Source organism: Lepisosteus oculatus, chromosome 25 (assembly GCF_040954835.1).
Source record: "Lepisosteus oculatus isolate fLepOcu1 chromosome 25, fLepOcu1.hap2, whole genome shotgun sequence".
Lineage (NCBI taxonomy): Eukaryota > Metazoa > Chordata > Actinopteri > Semionotiformes > Lepisosteidae > Lepisosteus > Lepisosteus oculatus.
Genome location: NC_090720.1, coordinates 12926108 through 12951273, shown reverse-complemented (window position 1 = coordinate 12951273; position 25166 = coordinate 12926108).

The window sequence follows — 25166 nt, the reverse complement described above, 5'->3', positions numbered from 1 at the left end:
ATTCCTTTCTCTGATACAGCAGTCCTTTCAACCTCATCGCATCACCCACTGCATACTATCCAGTGTCACCATCTGACCATGCCCTGCTTAGTCATGTCTAAAGAAATCCCCTCCCCTTACCAAAGCCATGATGACAGCAGTTCTTACTTCTTTTCCCTCTGGAGGTAAAAGCACTTATTTCCAAGAGTACTATCTCAGCTCCACTGACCCCCCACCACCACCTCAACCTTCTGCAGGAGGGCTTTTACTCAAGTTTGCTTCCTGGTGCTCCAATAGAATGGTAGAGTCCATCTGTGCATCTGCCAGGAATGACTAATGCGGGGGCGATTCTCCTGTCCATTGGAGTTCCACAAGCCTTGGAGTGGCATCTCCACTATCAGTCCAGGTGAAGTGGACGTCATTTGGGCTGAACTTGGGAAGGTCCAGGTGTGATGATGCCAGCACTCAGCACCACAAGACCATTACAGCCAGCGTGTCATCATTATGATTTGCATTTTAAGATCATTTTTGCCTGTCTCTGGGATCCTAATCCTTAATCATTGGTCCCCTCCGAGAGAAAACTTCTTCATTAATTTTCACTTGAGTCTACAGACATACCTCACTAGATCATCTTACCAGCTCTTCACAGTTTGTCTTACATATTCAGTAAGCAGTAGAGCATTCGTATGTACTCTGTGACACCAGGTTTCTCATATTCTTCTGCATGGATCTTTATATACTAATTAAACTGCTGCATTGTCAGCAATGCCCTACTCCTCAAGGTCATAACACCTCCAGACAGCCTTGGTTTTTCAAATCCCAAGAGTTCATTCATTGACTTGTTGGTTCTTGATAATGGACAAAGAAAGCCCACTATGCCTTCCCTCTGGTAGCCCTCCTTCCTGAAGAAGGACAGGGTGGTTGAGCGTCTTGCTTGTCGCTCTCAGAGGCCCAGGTATGCAAACCTCCTGCAGCTTCTGGACAGACTGATATGGCCGTACTGCTTTGAGTGAATCTATTGTTGCAGTCTGGGGGCACAATCTGGCTCACCAATCCCACAGTGTGGCAGTTTGGCCCCTTAATAGGAAAGTTTGTCAGCTTCTTGCTGGCTATTCTATCCAAAGTGCAAGAGTGCCTGCTCTCAGGCTGCTCTATTCTTAGAAGTGGTAGCTATCCCGGCAATGCTGTCTTGACCGCAGTTAGGATCCAGTCTACCAGCCCATTGCAGTGATCCTGCAATTTTTGCAGTCTCTTCTTGTTCAGGGATAATGTGTCTGTCTTGCAGCTTGTGTTACATTTATTAATGTTCTGGTTGTTAATGTGTTTTTGTTTGTTCTTATTATTCTAAAATCTATCAAATACTTTTGAATTAACTGGGCAGCAAGTGTCTGGTTTTTAAATACCTTAGACACAGTATCAAATTAATTGTTAGTTTATCACTTACTGTATATAATGCCACTATTTATATTTACTGGGTTTTGCTTTAGAATTATACATTTTGTCTTGCCTAAGGCAACATAGTGGGTGAATCATTTAGCTTATTCATGAAATTAATTATTATAGGACATCTTATTTTTAAAATAGTGAATAATGTACATAAAAATGCATTTCTGACCTTACCCATTTCTTTAAGATGAAGTGCACCTTGTACTGTATGTATGTCTTTATTTTGTGTTGTCAGCATTCTAATTTTAAATGGAGATATGGACAGATTTATGATTAACTGTTGTACATGTCAGTAATGATGAAAAATCTTGCTTTGAGAATTGTCAGATTTTTTATGTTTTGTTACGATTTTGTATACAATTTATATCCATCTTAACCCAGTGCAGGGTCACAGGGGGGTCAGGGTCTATCCTGACAAGCAGTGGGCACAAGGTGAAATACACCCTGGATGTTACACCAGTCCATTGTAAGGAAACACATACACAAACACTAACACCAGGGCCAATTATCCTAGAAGCCAATTAACCTACAAGTGTGTCTTTGGACTGTGGGAGGAAACTGGAGAACCCTGAAAAAAAACATTTAAACGTAAGGAGAACATTCAAAGTCCATGCAGATAGCACCTACATTCATACTCTATCTGCCTTCCAGGCCCAGAATTGGACTCTTTGTTCTAAATGGACCAGGTATCACACACATTAATACAATAATAATTAAATTCCCCTTCTGGTTGAATAATATTTATAACAGCTTCTTATACTTCCATCATTTTAATTCCCCATATAAAAAGGGTGTAACCTAGGTGCTTCAGAAACAGCAGCTGCCACAGTTTATGTGCTTGAAGAGGCACAGATCAACTGATCATGCCAAGTATCATTTTACTTCAGTGGAAATAGTGTTGAAGAGGGTTTAATACTCAATGCCAGAAAACATGCTATGTCTGTTGTGGGATCAGTGATATTCAGATTTGGAAAAATACAGCTCTGCCTGTAAAACATGTTTTTACCGAGGCCCTGAGGGAGTTAATTGTGTTGAGGGTTTTGATAAGAAAGGTCTCAGTGCTTGTTTAAGCAGTGTGCAGGGATTATAGAGCTCGATAAGTATCTAATTGTTTATCCTGCGAGGATTAGCTCTGGGTTTGTGAATCCCTGATGTCTTGGTACAAAAGTAAATCTGTGTTTTGAGTGGCTTGTTTGTAATCTTGTTTTTAAATAAACATGGTAAATGCTTATTTATGTACTTGATACATACGCTCACAGAAGCAAAATCCAAAAACAAGAGCTTTTGTACACTGAGAAGCTATTTTGTAACAACTTGTGTCTGTGTAGTAAACACAGCAAGCATTTGTTGTTACCCAGAATGATAAACTGTATTATTAATGACAGAAAATCATAAAAGCAGCTTTGAGGGATTAGGTCCTACCCCTGCATGTTGATTGCCTTTCAAGTTTTATACATAGGTTTGCTCTAGCTCCTTTTTTCGTTCACTTTCTAAATCACATTTTCAAACTGCATTTCAGAAAGAAGAATTCTTTTTTAAAAATCACAATCAATACTACCTATTCTAAGACAGAATACCCTTAAGGGTATAACACTGAAGGACTGCATCCTTGACACATATCATTCTTATATCATTCTGAAGGTAGAGCTGTCAAAAGATCCCACAGAAAGGTAAAGATTATTCTGCCAGTGCCATTCAGATAGATATTAGAGTGGCAGGGATTAAACTTGTGGCTCCTTACCCACAGCAAAGCTTGATAGTACCCTGATTTACTGTAGCCTGGGATAGCTGGTTGATAGTATCTTAATCTTTCCTCTCACACTGGGTCCTCCATTGCATCGTGCTGGGTATGTTAAAAGGCTGCTAGCAGCTTATTTAAATCCTGCTGTTGGGATTTCTCTTGTGTTTTGTAAGAGAGCATGCTTTGAACAGTCTCCCCTAGAGATGAGTATATGAGGCCAGCTAGACTGCATCCAACAGAAACTGGTGCCTACTGTCATTTACAGTATTTCACAGAACTCCAATTCCAGGAGGAAAAAAGAGGTTGTGATCAAACACCGCAAGATTCCTTTTCACACCCCTAAGCACGTCCACGGGGAGATTTTCCAAACGGTTTCAATCAAGAGCAACACTTGCTGCCCATTCTGTGAAGGTTTAAAGGCGCAGCCCTAAACAGAGACAGATTTCCAAAACTGGCTGATGTTAATTTCATGACGGAAATTTCATGATGGAAAATTCATGCAAAATTCATGCTGGAGAAAGGTCCTTAAAATGAGAAAATCAGGATGATATGTGCAAAAATGTGTTTTGCCATCTTCCTACTGAATAATGCTCAGCAGTGAATTGTGAAGCAAACTTTTCATTGTTTAAATCATAATATTTCTCAACAACTGAGTCTCCCATGTTTCAGTGGCTAACTTTACAAATGTTGATTGAAGTTTTAAATTGATGTCATTTCCTGGTGAGACTGTTGTGAATTTGTGGATAATTGCCTAATTATACAGAGAACTGCTTTATTGCCATACCTAGATGCTTTATTCCAAAACTAATTGAGTTGCACCTGAAGTTGGACACCTCTTGGGTTTATGGAAGGAATTTCATGTTAATTGCTAATTTAAAGTCGAGTGACCATTCAACATTTAATTAATCAACTGAGGCAAAAACCTGTTAAAAGCTTTATCAGCTACTTGTTCATGTGCCTTTTATATATCTTAGATGCAGCAAAAGAATTCTTACAGTGCCTTTCACACAATGGCAAGTTGCAGGCTCAGATATTTGTTTAAAGGTAAGTGTGGATTCATCTGCATCAGCCTTTCTCAGCCCACCACTAGATTAAAGCCTCTTTCAATCTCCTTCACTTGTCCCTCTGGCCCTTTCAATTTTCCACGTTACTCCAGCAAAGCTTCTGATCTCATCACCCCTTGATCTGTGTGATCTTTTTCTCAGTCACTATTTTCCCTTTGGGACTAGTTCAACTGCTTGGTTAGTCCCTCAATGGTCTGTTCTTGCAATGCTTCTGGCCCACTGCCATTTTAATGTCTTCATTCTTCCCGTGATGTAACACATCTTTGTCCTTCAATTCTGTTTTCGATCTCTTTGTGTTATCTCAAGCACCTGTCTTTTCCCAAGTCTTTGTGTTGTTTGGACCTATTACATCATTTTAATCTGTGGAAATGATATGGAAATATATTGCAAGTATGACCTATAAATCACATGGACGTTCAGCCACATGATTTAAGGTCATACAAGTAATATACAGTATGTAAAACCTATAGAATTATCAGGATGTCATTATGAGGTTGTCTGAATCATTGAGTCATTGTCTTTTGAACATCTCTATTATTATTATTATTATTATTATTATTATTATTCTAATAATTATAGTTAGTACATCATCTTCATTCATTATTATTCATTTTCACAGAAAGTAGGGAGGACAGGCACCATCACTTAAATGGATTGGCTACTCTTTAACAAGGATACTATACACATTCAAGCTCATTGCATCTCCTCATCCCAAATAGCAGTTTAGAGCTGACAGTCCAAGACCTTTCTGTCAATAAGTGACGATGAGCTCATCTTCCAAGAATTCTATTGGAATCCACCCTTTAATATATCATCTGGGCTTCTGTGATAATGGGAGGTATGACTCTTGGTTAAAAGTCCACTGCTACACATTTAGAGTGTCCAGTTTAAATGTACTCCATGTGTTTAAAGGGCTAGTCCACTTTTCCACAAAACCACTGTCTACAGCTGGGCACTGCAGTTACTCCTGGATGAAGAGGATGTGCTCTGATGAGGAATTTGTAGAAATAAATCCTTTTTAGTCTCAGCAGATGATGAGCTGGGGGTGACTTGATTGAGGTTTTCAAAATCAGAGAATGGAATAAACAAAAATTGACTCCAGCTGTTATTTTGCATCAAGTTCATCCGGAAGTATGCAAGGAAAATAAATGGAAAATTTCGCATAAAGTTGGTGATATGAGCTTACTATACACTTTCTTTTTTCACACACAGTGATTAATGCTCAAAATAGTTTGGCAGAGCTCATTGCTGAATTTAATATACTGAGCTCCTTGCAGAAACAGCAAGATGTTATACTGGGGTCACTAACATCGTTTTCACACACGAGCCAAATACTCTTCCAGGTCTCCCTCATTTCCTTTCTGTTCAGACTGGCCTCACCCTGTGCACTCAGTTCACTTCAGTGCCACTGTCACTAATCAGGCCCATGGAGAGGGTGTCAGGAACAAAATGAGTTAGTCTGTGTGTAAAACTGCACGCTAGCTAGCACATGTGAAGCCAACAAGAGATAAGTGATGGAAAACTTAGACTGTGCTTGCCAGTTTCTAGCTTTTCTTGCAAACATGCTCCTTGTGGCTTGGGAAGTGATCCTCCGGAATGTTTTAAAATAATGCCTTATGAGTGTATTATAATTTCTAATATACTCCTGGTTTTGAATCTGTTGCATGTTGGAATTTAACATGAATCTCAGAATTCTGAAGTCTGAATAATTGTGAATCCTGGTTAGGAAAGTTACAGTATTTCTGGTGTTAATACAGTATGTTTGATAGCTCACCCAGGAATCAGCCTCTCTGAATTTTCCAGATCCAGCAGCTGCTATATTATTGGCGATGGAAAAGGCTGCAGAAGTTGGACTTCAGTTGCCTAATTTGTATGGGTCCCACTGATGGTTTTGTATCCCAAGCAAGGGAATTGAAGACTAAGTTGGAGGGTTATAGAAAATGTGTTATAGTACACCATCATTTTTATCTTTTTAACATTCACACTCTGTCAAGTTGTAATAAAACTGTATTGCCCTTTCAAGCCTCTGTATATTTTAATGGGGAGTCTTCAAGACCCCACTCTTGGTGACGACGCCGATGTCTCCATTTGAGCACACCTCCCTTGTGTCGAGGTTCAGACTAATCTAGCTTTTGGGCAGATGGCATCTTAAATTGAGTGAGGGGGAATGTACAAATTTGTATAGAGAGGACAAAAAAAATAAAAATGTCAGGCATGTTATGCAGTTGCAGAAACAGATAGAGCCGTATGGCTCTTTTTTTTGGAACTCCACTATTCAGAACAATATAATGCAATACATAATAAGTACTGTATTCCAAAATGATATCTGGTGGTGGCTGGTGGTACAGTGATCAGCATTGCTGCCTCACAGATCTGGGGCCCCGGGTTCAGTTACAGACCTGGGATGTTGTCTGCATAGAGTTTGTATTATCTCCTCATGATTTCAATGGTTTCTGTCAGGTCGTCCCACAGTTCAAAGACATAATACTGGGTTAATTGGCCCTGGTGTGAGTGCGTTTGTGTGTGTGTGTCTGCCCTGTAATGGACTGGCGTCCTGTCCAGGGTGTACCCTACCTTGTGCCTGTTGCAAAGCCTGTGGCTTCCCCACTAACCTCAATTGGAAGAAGTTGTTAAAAACTGGATGAATGGACGTTAAGTCTGAAAGGCATGACTTGTGCTCCCAGAGAGAGTATGCTAAGTACTGGGAGGGCACATTAATCTCAGTCTGTTTTTACTTGGAGTGCTATTCTATTGTCTTATTAAATGGCTTCAAATTGAGAATCCCATTGTACAACAGATACTTAACTGCTTGTCCTGGCACTGCTAACCATAAACTTAGTAAATCATTTTCAAAATCACTAAAGCATCACTTCTTCTGGGATGGAATGAAGGTTTTGTGTTTGGGATGTTACTGGCTCAAATAGCCTCCAGGCAATTTCAGTTAATTTATGATAGAAAAAATGCAATTTTCTAAGTGCTTCAAAAAAACTCTAAGTGCTATACAATAATACACTTGCAATACACGTAAAACACGCCTTGACTCAGCAAAGCCAATTCTAGACACTAAAGCAAAATGATAGGTAGGTATGCAAAGTTAAAAAGGTCATTATTCGCTGGATCTCTAACTGATCTGTAAGATCCACAGACATTGTGCTACACAATATTGTAGTCATGCAATCAGATCTTATAATATTATGTAGCTAAACCATTTAATACCTACATGAACTGGAGAACTTTAACAATATATTCTAAATGACCCTGGAAACCAGTATAGTTTGCCAAAGATGGGAGTCACAGATTGGTGCAGAATAGTTTCAGTTATATAACATAAGCTAAAACCTTCTGGACTATCTGAAGCCTATTTTTATACCTTTTAGATACCCAGTAAGTATTGTGTTAATCTTAACAACACAAAGGCATGTGTCAATATTTTAGCACCAGATCGGTAGTTTTTTTTACCAAGCAATATTATTAAGATGGAGGAAAAATACATCACATTCATAAGATAGATAGATAGATACTTTATTGATCCCGTGAGGGAAATTGCAGTGCAACAGCAGCTTAACACACACAACACAGCCACAGTCTAACGAATTATATACTAATAGTACAATACATACAATACAATACAAGAGTTACTCACAGTCCGGACACACAAGAGGAAACTAGAACAGAACAGTACACAGAAAATCGTATCACACGTATGAATATAAATATAGATGTAACCATAGATATAAATATAAATATAAATGTATTGCACAGGTCCCTGGCATATATTGCACAAAAGTGGTTGTAAACGGGAAAAAGAAAAAGAAAAAGAAAGAGAACAGATGTAGCAGTATATGTGTATATGCGTTTAGTCCAGAAACAGGTCACTGTCGCTGTTGCCTCTGCCAAGACGCAAGGTGGATGCGTTGTACAGTCTTATGGCAGACGGCAAGAATGACCTCCTGTAGCGCTCCCTGTCGCACCGTGGATGAATCAGTCTATTGCTGAACGTGCTCTTCATTCCAGCAAGCCTGTCATAGAGGGGATGGGAGAAGTTGTCCATTATGGCCTCCAGTTTGGACATCATTCTCCTCTCAGCCACTACCTCCAAGGGGTCCAGGTCAGACCCAATGACAGAGCTCGCTCTCCTGATGAGCTTGTTCAGCCTTTTGGAATCTACTGCTCTAATCCCAGAGCCCCAGCACACCACTGCGTAGAACATGACTTTCAAAAGATAACAGAGTCAACACTAAAATCAACAGATTTGAGAATTAGATGTTGATAAACTATGAACGAAACTTCAGTTTTGTCACAGTTTTAAACTATAGCTGATGTTGTATCCTAATGTTAGTATTTCAAAGGCATCTTTGAACTGCAGACTATAGCAATTGGTAACCAGTTTGGTCCGGAAGTAAATGCGTCAGCAACATAGCAGTAACATCAATGCTGGTAAATAATCTGATCAAGAAGTAAATTTACTTCCAACTGCCCAATACAAGATTTATCAACATAGAGGTATCTCATAAACACATAAGAACACTTGAACGTGAGCACAAGCTTTTTTCTTGTGGTTAAATTTGCATAAATTGTGAAACCTCTAAATCAAAATGAGTTTCGTTGTGGCCTAGATTCTTGGAGACATTATACCTCCTGGCTTAGCATGTAGTTTAGCCTTTATTTTTAAGATACCTGGACACCTTTTCCTGACATTCTATTGAAAACATCCTCATTCCCTCCCCAGTCTTTCTCACAGTTTTCTCAGGAGTTGTCCCAGGGATGGGTGATTATTGATTATTGATGTGTTTCCTAGAGAGGATGGTCTCTGTGCCCTGGAGGGTCGTCTCCCAATTGTTAGTGTGTGAGCGAAGCAGCCAGCCTCTCACCCTGCCGTGCGATGGAACCGGCTGGTGCTGATGCAGTCGTATCTCGAGTAAGCAGCCATAATTAATCCCAGGCCTTCCAGGAATAGCAGATAAATCCAAGAGCATATCTTCACTGCATTTTTCTGTTTGTTTTTTAACAATGGCCAGTTAGCCTTTCAGAAACACTGTCCTCTGAAGGGAGTTTATTGTCTCACAGAGTCAGCTTTCAGAGATTTCCAGATTTCCCCCAAACTTCAATCCCTAGAAGACAAATAAAATTACATGATCAACGTACCTCTAAGACTAGGGGCTTAAAAGCAGTGCATTGGAGGCCAATAATCTTTGGCTCAAATAGACAAGGCTTTTTTCCTCTTCTCTGAAAATAGCTGTGTTGAAAAGGCTTATTCAGTGTCTAGGTTTGTCTAAAAATGAAAAAAAAAAAAGAATATTATCTTTGTTTCTCACAGAGTATATGCTCTTCACTGAACAAGATTTTGAAGAGATAAGCTCAAAAGGCTGAGAGAAACCTCTTAGTGGAGACAGAGCCAAAGCTTTTGAAGGTCTTTTGGACTTCTCAGCTTTCAAGCAGCATCTCAAAGCTGTGGCCCAGGTACTCAAATATATTATTAGAAGTACATACTGTTACAAATTTTTCATAGTAATTTTTATACCAGTGTAAAAGATCACTGGAAAAAAAAGAGAAAACCCATTTGGTGTATCTAATACTAAGGATTGTTGAAATGTTGCGTAAGGTGGAATCTATGAAGTCATTGATGTCTTTTTTTCCGTAGTTGCAAACAGCCGTCATACGCTAATGAAATAAAAAAAAGGAAAATGGATGTGGGGCCAGTGAAACAGCCGTGAGTGCTAGCAGGGCACAGACACAGACAAGCGCCACCTGTTCTCCTCTAATCGCCCTAATCCCTGTGTGTAATGTCCTCGATTAATGGATGTCCCTCTTCTCCAGAGGACTTAATAAATGTTTGGAGAAGAAACAGAAACCGTGTTAATCGTGTCACATTTTCCAGAGGTCCATTTGTGTGTGTGTGTGAATCTTCTCTTGACATGGCTGTGCAGCCCCTAAGAATACATTGCTTTTCCTCCCTTTATCTTTTCAACAGACGTTGTTAAATACAATCATTTTTCTCCCACAGAATAAGTCCCATCACAAAAAGGAGAAAGTAGAATGATTTGGGGTTTGCTTTTTGTTTAAGAAAGCTTTTGGAAAAGTTTTCTCAAATTAGGTGAGTATCTGACGATGGCAATTTAAAAATTGTTTTGATTGATACCTGACTGCTGATAATTGGAGCACACAGGAATCAAGATAAAAAAGCCAGAAAAGAGCAGCTAGCAGTATACTTCTAGTATCTATTGAAAAAAATAGATGTTATTCTAGAGTTCCCACCATAAGATAAAAATCGTTCATCATCCGTTGAGCGGAGGGGTGGCTCCGTGGCTAGGGATCTGCGCCTTTGGCTGGCAGGTTGCTGGTTTATATCCTGTGGCTGGCAGAGAAATCCTACTCCGTTGGGCCCCTGAGCAAGGCCCTTAACCCCAGCTGCTCCAGGGATGCTGTGCAATGGCTGACCCTGTGCTCTGACCCCAAACGTCTCTCCCTGTCTGTGTGTCTCATGGAGAGCGAGCTGGGGTATGCGAAAAAAGATGAATTCCTAAAACAAGAAATTGTATGTGGCTAATAAAATATCTTATCTTACTGATTAATAAGAAAGGAGCATATCTAAAATAATGTTATAGTTGGTTGGATGCACATTGTTTCTAGCCAGTTTTGTAATTGGCCACATCTAATTTCCCAGTTTTCCTAGTGAATACCAAAACAGAAATTGAAACAACTGACTGCATTCGAAGCGATTGCAACTATGAAAGTTTTCTTGCTGTGAATGAAATAGGCTAAAAACCATGTCATAAGCTGAAAGGCTAGAGAGCCACTGAGCTTAGTATTACCACCCATCCAGTATCAGGAAGCTGCTCATTTCAGATCAGAGTTGTGGCAACCTGGAGCCTGTCCCCAAAGCACAGGGTACAAGGCAAGACCCCACACACACAGGGACACCATACAGACACCAGCCATCCTAGCCAGCCCGTCTCTGGGAGCTGGAATTGGAACTGAAACACCCCAAGAAACATTATATCATAAAGCTTGTGAAGCTTTAAATACCAGAACTGACGACTCCATTTCCTTATTGGTATTCAGGTCCTGTGGCTTTTGCTTGTTATATCACATTCTGGAACATGAATGTGTTTTAAGCCCATCTTCAGGCTTGCCAGCATCAAGCAATGGTGTGTTCCCTGCAGTGACACCACAGGATGCTGGCTAGAGTATTTTAACTTCAGCCTTCATCCCTGGAAACAAAACCCTTCTTTCTCTCCACATACTTTGCTTCCCACAGGATATTAATACTAATAAGAAAATGGTTTGTGTTAATATTCAAAACTTTACTATATGGTGCTCAGGAGCCCTTTGCAAGACTTGGCATACTGAGGAGTCATATAATATTCAGAAAGCTTTCATGACACGACAAGCTCAACCACAAAGCCCAGTTTCAGACTGCAAACGAAGACTAGTCAGAAAATAAATGGAAATAAAGCAAGAGCTCACCCACTTCTGAGTTCAACGAACACCCTAGCTAGCGATTTTGAAGAAGGTGGCTCAAAAAATATCACAACAACCTCATGCCTGGAGCAATACTGTATGTTTCCTACCAAATAGAAAAAGGTTTTCATGAGGTTAGGATTAGGATTCCTGTGTTTCCATCTTTCTTCATTCCTTTCTTAATTTGGGGGTCACAAGACACAGTAAACTACATAAGACGCTGCTAAAAATAAAACCATGTTTGGAAATTTGAATTAATTTGACCCAGTCACTAAGTGGGTGTGAGCATTCACATGCTGCTGTAAAGTCATGATCTTTAGAGTTTGGATCTTGGTTTTTCTTGTCAACATGTCACCTGTGCATTGATCCGCAAGGTGTACTATCCACATGTGTCAAGAGTAACTCTTACAGGGCATGCGTGACTTCCCTCTCTCCACACCAGACAAACAAGCTCTTCTCAGATTTCTTCAGCTTCCTTCTGCTCTCAGCAGAACACAATGTAAAGAGGCCATGACCTTTGTTTAATAATTAATTTGTCTGGTTTGAAATTCTATGAGGCAGTACTGGGCTTATCTCATGGTTGACCAGTGTTTCTATTACTGTTCGGTTAAAATCCTAGTTACACATTTCATTTTTCCCCCATTCAGAACATTTGTTTGTAACAAGAAGTAAACAGGGGCAGTTAAAAAAGCAGTAGAAATTCTGCTGGGAGTTGACACAGGGTTATATCATTTAGGTTTATTGTGTACTGGAAACAAGTAGCAGCCGATATAAAATGCTGTGAACTGTAAAATGACATGTACCCAGCAGAAAGGAGAAACATTCTTAGTTTTCAATGCTTGGAAGGGAAATATGAAGGTTGTTAATAGAATCCCTTTTGTAAAAACCAAATACATTGTTAATTAAGATTAACAGCTTTGTAAAATCTGAAATTGCAATTAAAATATCATCATACACTACTGCAATTTTAAAACCATGGATTAACAATGCAGGGCTTACAGGCATCACATCATAAGAAATGGAGTTTAGTAATGCAAAGCTATACATTTGCTGTGAGGTATAAACAATATTCAGTTTCAATTCCTGCATTTTTTCTGGTGCATTTGTAAGTGCTTGTCTAGATCTGGGATTGTCTAGATCTCTAGATCATACTGTAGGTCAATACAACTATACTGTTGGGGTTTAATATTAGTTATATTAGGTCTTATATTTATAAAGCATATACTGTATACTGTAAATGCTGTCTTTTTTGTGTCATTCATCAAAATTATATACAGTATTGACTTATTCCAGCTCCTAAACTAAGTAAAGAGTTTGTTAAAGAAAGACTGTAAACAACTGCAGGCCATGTGGCCCATCTAGCTCAATTGGGTAATTATAATTAATTGATCTGACAGTGTCAACCAGCTGTTTCTTTAAAGACATCAGGGTCTTTATTATAAAGGGTATTGGGTTTGACAACATAGCAGGATAGCTTGTCCAAGACTCTCTACTTATATTAGTCTTAAATGGACACCTGCATGATTTCCATCTGGGTCATGTTTCATTCTTGATTCTGAAAAAGTCAAGAGCTGACGTCGTCAATGACTTGACAAATGCACAGTATCACAGTAGTATGAGTAGCACAGTAAGGTCAAGATCATGTTCTGCTTCACCATGTTTTGCATCCTCTAGTCTCGGTGTCCATGTTAGAATTGCAGGATGGATAGAGTCAAATATCATCCAAAAACCAAGTTCTATCTGCTTTAAAGCTGATAATCGGCTGCTATTGGATGTCACAGTGGGGTGATAATACAGAGTCTCATCAAACTCAACTAACAAATGTCTTAGACCATAAAAATCATGTTCATTTTATGCAAACTAAAGGAGCTGGACAGAATTTTTATAGAGGAGTTCTATAATATCCATACAGATATTTAAGAAAACATATAAAAGTACAGGAAGCATTTATCAAAGAGTTTATCAAAGCCAAAGGACTGTTCACCCATCTCTTTATTTTCAATAACCATCCAATACAGCATTACACTTTGAAATGTATGAATCAATTTTGTTCATACAAAGACCAAAACTATGTTTGGTGTGTTCTGCTGTATATTCTATTTGCACATCAAATATTGAAACAGATACAATTCAACGGATCTTTAGTGTCTATTGTTTTGCAGAAAACATTGAATATGAACTAGTTATTTCAGGCTAAATCAATTTTTAGTTAATGTTTAGAGGTACGAATACTGTACATTTGGAAGCTACTGTAAAAAATACTAGAGAGATTTACAAACATAAAGGAGCTGTTCTGCCCATCTAGCCTTTCAGCATCTAAGGGATCCATGAAATAAAAAAACAACTTTTTGAAAGACGTCAAGATGTCAACTTCAATAACACCCGTACTGTAAAGTAGCACCTCCTGTTCCCTGTTTCAAATACACTTCTATGTAGTTTCCACTTGTGTCCTCTGGTTAATGTTTCTGGTTCAAGGTTTATAACTGGTGGGATGACTTTGTCGATGCCTAAGGGATTTTGAACATTTGCATCAGCTCCTCTCATAGTCTTCACTGTCCAAGACTTAAAGGTTTCAGTTCTCTTAGTGTGTGAGTGTAGGACATTCCTTTCACCCCAGTAATATACAGTATCTGATTGCTCCTGTCTGGTCTGATTCTGGAGTTGTAATGCGTTTTTGTAACTTTGTTAGCAAAAATATGTACAGTGCATTGTGCAATTTTAACATTTAAGATCACTTTATTAAAATTATTTAAATATAGTCAATTTATTGATTTATTTATGCAAGTATTATGAGTTAAGTTCATCAGTCATTCTATTCCACCAGGATTTGCTCTTTAAAGCTCAAAACAGGCCACAGATGAAGATAGGTTGCTTGTTATTTCTTTTTTTCATGTAAATTAAATTTCAAAAGCAGATTCTGAGTGAGCACCGAAAACTCATCTGCTTTTCCATTGTGATTCCTCCCCATTTGCAGCTACAGTTTTAAAAAGCTGCCGAAAGAAGTTTTGAATCTTTATTTCACGGCACTCTGAAAGATTGCCAAACAGAACGCTGGAGAGAGGTCACAGCAGCCACTAAATCCTATTATCCCTCTTTCTCTTTGTTACGGGGGGATTGAGGGACTAAAATCTTCTGTTCCTCCCCCTCATGAAGTTATTGTACCTTATTTGAGATCCACATGTGGACAGACAACTGTCCCTCCCTCCCAAATTTCTAAAGCCAACCAAATCCCTTGACAAAAGCCCAGCTTGAGGCCTGGGGCCTTCTCAATAGAGCCTTCCACAGCTAATTATTACAAGCCCAATCCTGTATTTCCGGCCTGTTGCCTCCACATAAAAGGCAATTAATTTGAAACTAATGGGATCTTCAATTCAAAACAATCCACTGGGGTTTTATAGCAGAGAGGGGAGGTGATAATGTCTTCAGAAGCTTGAGAGGGAAGAGACTGGAAGGGGCTCATGCTCTCTGCCTGCACCTTCTTCATTGCAGTTGAAGTGTTTGGAGGACTTGTTGTCAGAGCCATATGGGAAGACTGGGGAGAGAGCTTGTCTTGGGTTGCTCAGGCGGTTTTCTTACAGGCAGACAGAGAGTTGACTGGACAAGAAAAATTGAACAACTGCAGTAATTTCTGTAAAACTGTTTTGTTTTCAATGGGAACAACATAAAAAAGAGCTTATAAATGTCTTCAGACAACAATGCCCCAGAAGAACTGTCTGAAAGCTTGGTCTGTTACAACTTGTCATGATTTACTGTGTTTTATTTAGCCACACTTCTAATCCTCAAATGATGTGCACTTTCTACTGCTTGTGGAGCTGTATGAGAAAAGGTTCTGGGTTCTAGACCTGTGATTGGAAGGTTGTGGGTTCGAATCCTAAACAAGACATTGCTGTTTTACCCTTGAGCAAGACACTTTAATAATTTTCACTTACTAAGTTATTCCAGTTAAATGTCCAGCTGTACTGTATAAAATGAATGTGAATGAATGTAGGAATGCATTAGCCAGATTAATTGGTAATAAGTAACAAAAGACACAAAGCAAAGCTACCATCGCTGATAAACAGTAACAATGGTGGTACAGAAGGGCAAGCTGAGGCCTATAGTCTAGATATTGTATGGCCTGTTAGGCATGTTCATGTCTGGTCTCTGTAACGTTCCCGATGGGTGGGGCACAATTTACTCAGTTCTCCTTTACTGGAGTCAGACAGGCTACCTGGAGTATGCTTCATCAGGGAAAGACAAGCCACTCCTCATTTTGTTACAGTCTCTCCAGTAAAAAAACTGTGTTAATGCTGGGCAGCCTGATAGCAGGCATACAGTATCTGCAGACATCATTCATGCTTTCCTACAGTGGCACAGTGCTTGTAGCAGCAACGCAGATGAATCAACAAATGATGACACCACATAGGAAAGGTATTTATACTTTGACTATTAATACAATAGAGAATTTGAGATTGGGTGAAAGTTGGAAAATTGTGGGTATAATGATGAGTTCTAATAAAGCAAGAGGTGAGCATTTTTTTGGCCTTGGTCTGTTACGGAGTGTTATAAACCTGTTGGATTTACAGTACCTTAAATGGGCACACCTCTTTCAGAAGAAACTCAATCATGACTAATGGGAAAAGTTAAAGATTTTCTGACACAAGCATATCTGTCCATTTTTTTATTTAAAAAAAAACAATGCCATTCAGTTTTGTAACAGAGAAAATGTTGTTTAAGGTCAAAACTAAGGTGGTAAGATATACGTTTTAGCAATTGAACACTCCCTGTTTACACTGAATTGAATACAGAGACATATGATCTAGTTTGTTTCATTGATAGATCATCCTGGAACTAAAAAGGGCCAATAAGAACTTGAGGCCATGTAGTCTGTCTTCGTGTGAAATGAGGAATAGGATGTGATCAGTGTGGTGAAAAGGGTCTGACCAGAATTTTTACTACTTCTCTCTAATCTAAATCTACAAACTGGATCTTCAAAATCATGTCAATAATGGACTTTGAGCAATGGGAGAGGCAAAACAGTTAAAGAAAATACTGTATGTCCCGGAGAGAAGCTCGCTTAAAGCCAGCTGCTTCCGGTGAGATAACTCTTCACATTTGTTCAGAAAAGAATTGCTAGGACAGGTGGGAATGCATTTTGTAGACTTACTGTAAATTTTCAGGTCTAATTATGCAACCAAACACACAGGGAATACAGAGGCTTTGGCTCGCTGCCTTATACAGAAATGTCCCATTGCCATCCCATCAACATGGGTTGTAATTAACCAGTTTGGAAGTTTGAATTGGTCCGTGGGCACTCCACAGTCAAGCTTGGCTGTCCTTTGTTACGGATATCTTTCGGTGGCATTCAGTAATGCTGCCCTTTGAGGGAGTCTTTTCCATTCATGGTCATCTTCAGTTCTATTGATAGCCCATTGTACTCCAGAGAATTGTCGCCATGGTCCTTTGTCTTGGCAATGGGGATGCTGTGGTGTGGACTAAATCAGATAACTCAGCTGTTCATTTTAAAGACCCCCTCGAGCCCCCTCCACCGCCAACATCCCTGCTCCTTCCAAATCCTTCGCTTGGAGCAAATTCATCTAGGAGTTCCAGGGATTTTGAAAACCACATGGTTAGAACCACTACAGGGTCCCTCCTTGCTCACAGTGCTCAACCCCATTAAGTTTATTTTTCTTATCTTATATGCAAATAGATATTTTTCGGACAGATTAGGGATGATTTTGCATCTGCAAAAAGCATCCTGCAGCAGTCACCCATCTATGCTAAGCAAGTGAGAAGATTAAACTTCTCGCTTAGTTTCAGGAACAGATGTGAACATCTCGACTATGACTCTCCAAAAAAAAGAAAATAAATCATAGCTAAAATATTGTGTCTTAATACAGTACATTCCTTAAACACAGATTAAAGATCAACAGGGTCTGGCCCTTTCTATAAGTGAACAATGAAGGTGAAAGTTGAATGATCTCTGCTGCCTGTAATTACCATTGCGAAAAATGAGCCTTTTCAACCATGAAGGCAGTGAAAGGTGTCATGTTAAAGGTTAGAAAGACTAAAATAATTGATTTACTCATCCCAAAGAATAATTTGCTTCTTTTTTTTAGAAAAGGATTATTATTGTCAAATTACAAAGTGGAAAGGACCAACATGAAAAGATGAGTGGCACAGGTTTCAGATTGCTCATTTTATTAACATAGAACTCTAAATAAAGCAAAAGTTTTTATTCATTTAGGACACATATTCCTCAGTAATGTTCCTAAGCTGGTTGGTGATGGGGTTTTTTTTAATTGCAAGTATAAAATGCACTCATTCGTTAAGGGAATCAAACCAAGGATTGATAAACTCTTGCACCAATTCAGACGGTGTAAATAAGTCTTTTTTAACTTCATCTTCTGGGAGGTAGCTGCCTGGGAAGTTGCCAGTGTGTTTTTCACACATTAGAAACTGAAAGAAAGACGACCCCTCAGATTCTACAAGGGCACAGGGAGGTCAGGACTGACTGTCTAGCAGTGGAAGTGACCAGAGTGCTGCGTTACTCAATAACCTGTCTGTGCCAGCAGGGCCGCAGGATAAAGGATTAGCTCTGATTCAAGGTCCTCTGTCTGCAAAGAGAAAGAGAAGCATCTGAGAAGAATCAGATTTCACAGGTTTTGCTTTGTTGCGTAATTTTCCATTTCAAGCACATGGTGCAACCTCCTCATTCGCTCTTTTTTCATTTCAGTTCATTTTTGGCAGATTTTATTTGTATTTCTTCACAAAAGGCTAAATCATGAAAATGTGGATAATGCCCGAACAACATTTTAACAGCTCTCTCCAAATAATACTGATGTATTACAAATAATCCATAAAATCACCACCACAGAAGACTGATTGTTACATATATGCATATACTGTACAGTATAATTCAGAGTGTCATGTATTCATGTAGTGGTTATGTACAGTAGTAAGCTTAAATACAGTACATCTATAAAAAACAAAGTTCTATTTAGTTTAGATCACTGATGATTTGTTAACATGCTTGTATTGTACTAAAGAAATGTTAACATATCCCAAACTGTGCACACATTTGTCCAATTTAATTATTAAAATTACAATTTTAAAGTTGAAAATTGCTGCATGTATTTCAGATCCTTTTGGTAACATGTGAAGGGGAATATTCTTTAAAGTATCTCATTTATGATCTCTATCATCTCTAAGCCTGTGATCTCTTTGGCCTAGAAGATCAAATTTAACACTTTGCTGTTGTGTCCAGCAGTGGTGCGTCACCTGTTTTAGTTGTGAAAATCATTTCTCCAGAAAAGTGCCAACTCCTACACATTCCACAGATGTTGGCAAAGACAGGACAGACAATGAATGGTGAGTCTTTCAACTATGGAACTATGTTTTATGTTAAGCATCCATTCATTTTTGGAGTCAGAAATCCTAATTACGTTGGAAAAACATACAAGTAATTAAAAATGAAATAAAAAATGTCTCTGCATGTTTTACATCCCTTCTTGATCTGAATCCAGAATTATACCCTATGAAAGTAAAATTGTCATCTTTTTGGAGACAAACTTTTGAAAAATCATTTAAAAATAAAACTTTATCTTCACAAAATTTTAGATCACAGTCTACCATTTCACTTTAAATATGTGAAACCATACAGTATGGGTACAATCTAGAAATCCATTAAGCTTTAAAATAAGATCCATATCTCTGAGTCTGAAGACTCCTATACTTGCCCAGTCTTTCTCTCTGGTTCTTCCCCTGTACAGTCTGTTCTGTACAGTGTGTTTGCATTGTACAGTTCTTTGAGAGTGTGGTTCATCCTATAGAGGGCCATATCAAACCAGAGCATAAACTGGCAGACATAGAGCATAGTTTATAGTGTAACACCCTGGACAGGATAATAATAGTTCCTTACACTTATCCTGTATAGCGCTTTTCTGGACACTCCACCCAAAGTGCTTTATAGGTAATGGGGACTCCCCTCCACCACCACCAAGGATGCTAGCTCATCTCTGGGTGCTCACACACACACACACACACACACACACACACACACACTGCCCTTTATACAATCAAAATAATTAATTCTCAATTCACAGTTCATTTCCGTTCTGCTATTCAAGCACATGAGACACTTCACACTTTCTCATTAAAGCTGTGAAGAAGGAAGAAAATCTGAAGACAGATGTCCCAGAGGGTTCCGCTTCATCTGAGTGAAAGAGATTTGGGAGTTGTTGGGTGGCATGGTGACACAGTGGTTAGTATTGCTGGCTTGCAGCGCTAGAGCCCTGGGTTCAATGCCAGACCTTTCAAGGTGTTTCCCATACCAGGTGTATCCTGCTTTGCACCTGGTGCTTGCCAGGGTAGGCCCTGGCTCTCCTGTGATGCTGTATTAGATAAATTAGCTAGAAAATACTAAGCTAACCTGCTGTCTATTTTAGTGATTGCATATGTTCAGATGGGCGTTTGTACAGTATCTGACATGCTGAATGACTGGATGAACATGGATTCATCGAAGTAGATTGTAATTGATTTTAAAAATACAGAAAAACATCTTACTAATAAACAATATTAGAACAATCCCAGGTCCCTACCGTCTTAAATTTTCACAGGTTTCTAATGAAGGCTGAGGTTTCGAGGCTGATCATGTCATATTACTACAACAGTAAGCATTTTTACTAAAACAAACCCAAATTCTTTTTGAGCACTGCCTGGAAGGAATCATTGAGGCTATATGGAAAAAGCCTTTGTTTCAAGAAAGATCAGATGGCTACCTCTGCAAGTATTGAGGGGAAATGTGACGTAATACGACTTCATTCTGAATTTATTTATTACAACGCATTGATTAAATCATGTTCTGAATGGGTTTCTGTTATTACTAGAGTTATTTAAATGTCCTCATCTGCATATTCATTTCTAAGCATGTTTAAAGGGCTTTTCTGAAACATTAAAACATTTTTTTTAAATGGACATTTTATCAATGAACCAGTCACCTCTGGCAAATAACTGACTGCAAAAGGTCAAGGTGCAGTGTGAGTGAGGTGACTCAGAAAAGTTTAATCTCCAAAGAGCAAGGACCAAAGAGACTGCATCTGCTGCATGTCACCATCTCGAATTGGTGAATTGTCCTTAGCTGATTCCACAACGTTTGGGTAGTCTAATGCTTAATGCGCGCAGGACACAAAATTGTGTTTATCGTTGACTTTATTTAAAGACCCCCAAATTTAAGTGCCACAGTATTGTTTGCTAGCTGCCTTTCTGTCGGCCTCTTCTTATTGTATGCAGAATGGCACATTTATTGTTTAGGAGACCTGTAAGGGCAGTTGCATATGGGCACGTCACTGGCATATTTATCTGCAGCCTGGTCAATATTTGCACTGTATCCACACAGCATCAGCTGCTTTTTTTTAAAGAGGAAACACAGAAAGGGAGGCTGATAAAACTGACTCGACCTAGTGCAAGCAGAGAGGTGAATTTCAAAATGCTGTCATTTTTTTTTACCTCAGAACACACTGTGAGGATATGTGCTTCCACCTTGCTACCAGTGGCGGGCCTGTGCCATTTTCGAAAATAAATGTGATAATTGAGTGGTGTCCAGGTGATTTCTCAGAAAGACAGTGAAACCTTTGGGAACAGCCGTACATTAAATTCTGCTGATAAATGTTCAGTGCGTTGGCTGTTTGGGTCTCAGATCTGAGACTGAGACTTCCTTGGGCAAGGATCAACTGCGTTGCGCTAAGGTATTTCCAAGTGAAGCCTACATGACAAGCTTGCTTTAAACACTGCAAACATATTAACCATGAGAGAGACGATCCCTTTTGCACTCAGTAATTGTCAGTTTTCATGTTGGGCTCAATTTAGGATGAATTCCAGAATAAGCTGTCCGTTCACCCATTTTCTAATTTTCCTAGAAGCCAGTTAACCTGCCTGTATGTCTTTGTACTGTAAGAGGAAACCAGTGCATCTGGAGGAACTCCATATGAACACAGGGAGAACATAGAGACTCCACACAGTTAGCTCTAGAGGAACTGACCCCAGAGCCCCAGTGCAGAGAGGCTGCAATACTAAGCACTGCACTACAGTGCCACCCAGAATAAGCTGTAATTTCATTACATTTTCCTGTGGGGGAAGGATTGTTTTCCAGTTGTAAGATCTTGTAAATGGGCTCTGCAGTGATCTACTGTGCAGTTTATATAAATAATTCACAAATAATCTAATTGCAATCTCAATTATTGATCAGCCAAACTGTTGGTTTAGAGTATCGTATCCTAGTTTCATAACGCATTTTTATTTTCATGCTTGAACTCAATTGACTGTATAGGATTAATCAAGGTCATTTAACCAGGAAGATAAATTAAAAAAACCTTCCAGTGCTGTATTTGATTATAACTATGGTACAACATAAAAAAACCTGCCAATTGAAAGTAAAATATTTGGGGTTCCCTTTGTGCAAGGACTTATGAAGGGTTCAAAAGAATTCCTGTTCTATTTTATGTGAACTGCAGACCAGACTGCCAATATAATATCACCATGAAATAAGGAGTTGCATTATTTTCTCAGAACTCAGGAGGGGACTGTGCTCCATTTCCTTTTCAATTAAAGAACAGAACAAGCCCTTCCTTGACCTATGCCGATCCTGATTAGGTGTGTTATTAAAAAAATTTTTATCACTGTGGCAATAAAACTTTCAGAGACCTGTACAGTGACAATACCTTCAATTCCTTTGATCAGCTGTCTGATCAATTCATTGAAAATTATTTCATTACTTTCAGCTGAGAGATTTTAGACTTCCTGTTAGCTTGTGTTTCTTTAATATCCCCCTGAGTCCCCCGTCAGATCTGTGTCACTGAGGGGGCACAGTCATTTTTAAAATACACAGCACTCTGCTTGTGCCACATAACCCTGGACACACTGTGACACCGCTAGGTCTGAGACCACGGTCTTTCCCATTCAGATGTCAAAACATGGTGTAACACAATTCAAACTACATTCTTCTTCCGAGACTCACATCGTCCTCATGATATCCTGAGATGGGTCCAACTTCTGGCCACCTGAAAGTCTTTTCCATGTGTTCTGGACCCATTCCCAGCTGCTCACTTCTTGGAGCACCTTCTGTCCCTACTATAATTCAGATTTCATTTTGATCCACACCCACACCACTGTTTGGTGTGATCCCTAGTGACGTCTCATTGTCCAATCACTGAGTTCCACTTAATTGAAAGCAGCCTATCCTATTTCCTAGTCTCTTCCCACTTTCAACCTTTATGAAGTTTAATTGTGATGACATAGAAGTGCAGTACAAACTATCAAGATCAAGATCACTTTATTGGCCATATACAATTTCTTGTATTAGGAATTTGTCTTTTTTCACATACCCCAACTCGCTCTCCATGAGACACACAGACAGGGAGAGAAGCTTGGGGTCAGAGCGCAGGGTCAGCCATTTATATGGTGCCACTGGAGCAGCTGGGGTTAAGGGCCTTGCTCAAGGGCCCAATGGAGTAGGATTCTTCTGCCGGCCACGGGATACGAACCGGCAACCATTCCAGCCACCAATCAGTACTGTGTCTTTTCATAGGATAAAGGTTGGATCTGGTAGCCTTCTTTTGGGCACAAGGTAAGTGACCCACTTTTTAAAGAAGATTTTGTTCACAAATTTTCTAAATACATTCTGTAAACACATCAGTAGATGTCATAGAGCAGTGGGACCAAGCTTCTACCCACTGTGGTCCAGCCAAATGTCAATCCCAAAACTCTGCAGACTGCTTTCTTCATTGTCATGGGAAACACGGAAAGTCAAAGGAATGATATATGCCGGCAGCCATGTCACTCTGCAACTCACATCTAACAAATTACTGAAGCTCAGCAGTGTGAGCCTGGTCAGTACCTGGATGGGAGACCTCCTGGGAAAAACTTAGGTTGCTGCTGGAAGAGGTGTTAGTGGGGCCAGCAGGAGGTGCTCACTCTGCGATCCATGTGGGTCCGAATGCCCCAGTATAATGATGGGGACACTGTACTGTAAAAAGGCACCATCCTTCGGATGAGATAAAAAACCGAGGTCCTGACTCTATGTGGTCAATAAAAATCCCAGGGTGTTTCTCAAAAAGAGTAGGGGTGTAACCCCAGCATCCTGGCCAAATTTCCCATTGGCCCTTACCAATCATGGCCTCCTAATAATCCCCATCTCTGAACTGGCTCCATCACTCTGCTCTCCTCTCCACTGACAGCAGGTGTGTGGAGATAGTACTGGAGCATCATCCAGGTAGATGCTGCACATTGGTGGTGGTGGAGGGGATCCCCATTACCTGTAAAGCGCTTTGAGTGGAGTGTCCAGAAGTGTAAAGAATTATTAATTATTATTTTATGTATACCTTGTGACATAATACATTTCATGTTAATCAGTCACTACATAGTTTCATGTTAAATCTATAGGTCATTGTGTGTTGCTTCAAATGCAGTCACAAAATACTGACACATTATGACACATCATCACCAATAAATCTTTCTTAGAAATGTCACAAATTATATTAATATTACAGAAGGCTACCATCTAATTACATATCTGATTGTTTTTAATGTAGATCAGTATGTTGACATGTTTTTTTTTAATGTATCATTTCAAAATTATTTTTAGTATATAATGTAGAGTGCCAGTAAACCAAAATTAGAATTTACAGATTAGCTGTTGCGTCTTTAATAAGTCTTCATGTTTGGTTCCGAAGAGTTATCATTTTGACTTAGAGGTGGGCATATTTGATTGTATGATAAAATAGTTTGGTTGGATTCTTTTATTTGAAATACTGTCATCTTTGGCATCATTTTGTACTCCTGGTTTCATCCATTTTTTACTGAAAGAGCTGTCAAATGAAACTTTTTAGATATATTTTTTTTAATTTCTGAACTAAATACAGCCCTGAAGTAATATCCAAAGGTGACTTTTATTTTGTTTGTTAAACTACTGTTTGTGACAAGGACGTTTTGCATCACCTGGAAAAAAATTCTGAATATTGTATTTAAAATACAAAAACATTTCATTCAATTTGGATAGCACTGACAATAAAGTCCACTATGCTGCACAGGGCCTCCAGCAGGTGCCAACTGTATCAACAGTACAATGTGAAGTCTACTGTGATTACTTTGTCATGAAAATCCAACTTCTCTCCTGGAAATAAGACTATTGGGAATTTACTTTACGTCTGAAATAAAGGCCATGCTAAAATGAACAAGAAACTATTATTTCAAAAAACCTTTCCGTCTCATTTGAAACACTTTAAAATAGGTTTGAAACAGGGAAACATGGAAAATTGTAGTTGCAAACCATTGTCACAGAGAGACGTAAGTAATTCATTCAGGTTTGTCGTTGCCTGCTGTCCCTCAAGCTTTGTGAGAAACTGTTAGTCTCCTTCATGACAGGTGCCAGTACCTTATTGTAAGAGACACAAACCGGAGCTCTGTCTTCTATGTGCAGATCACTGTAGGAGAGGTAAAAG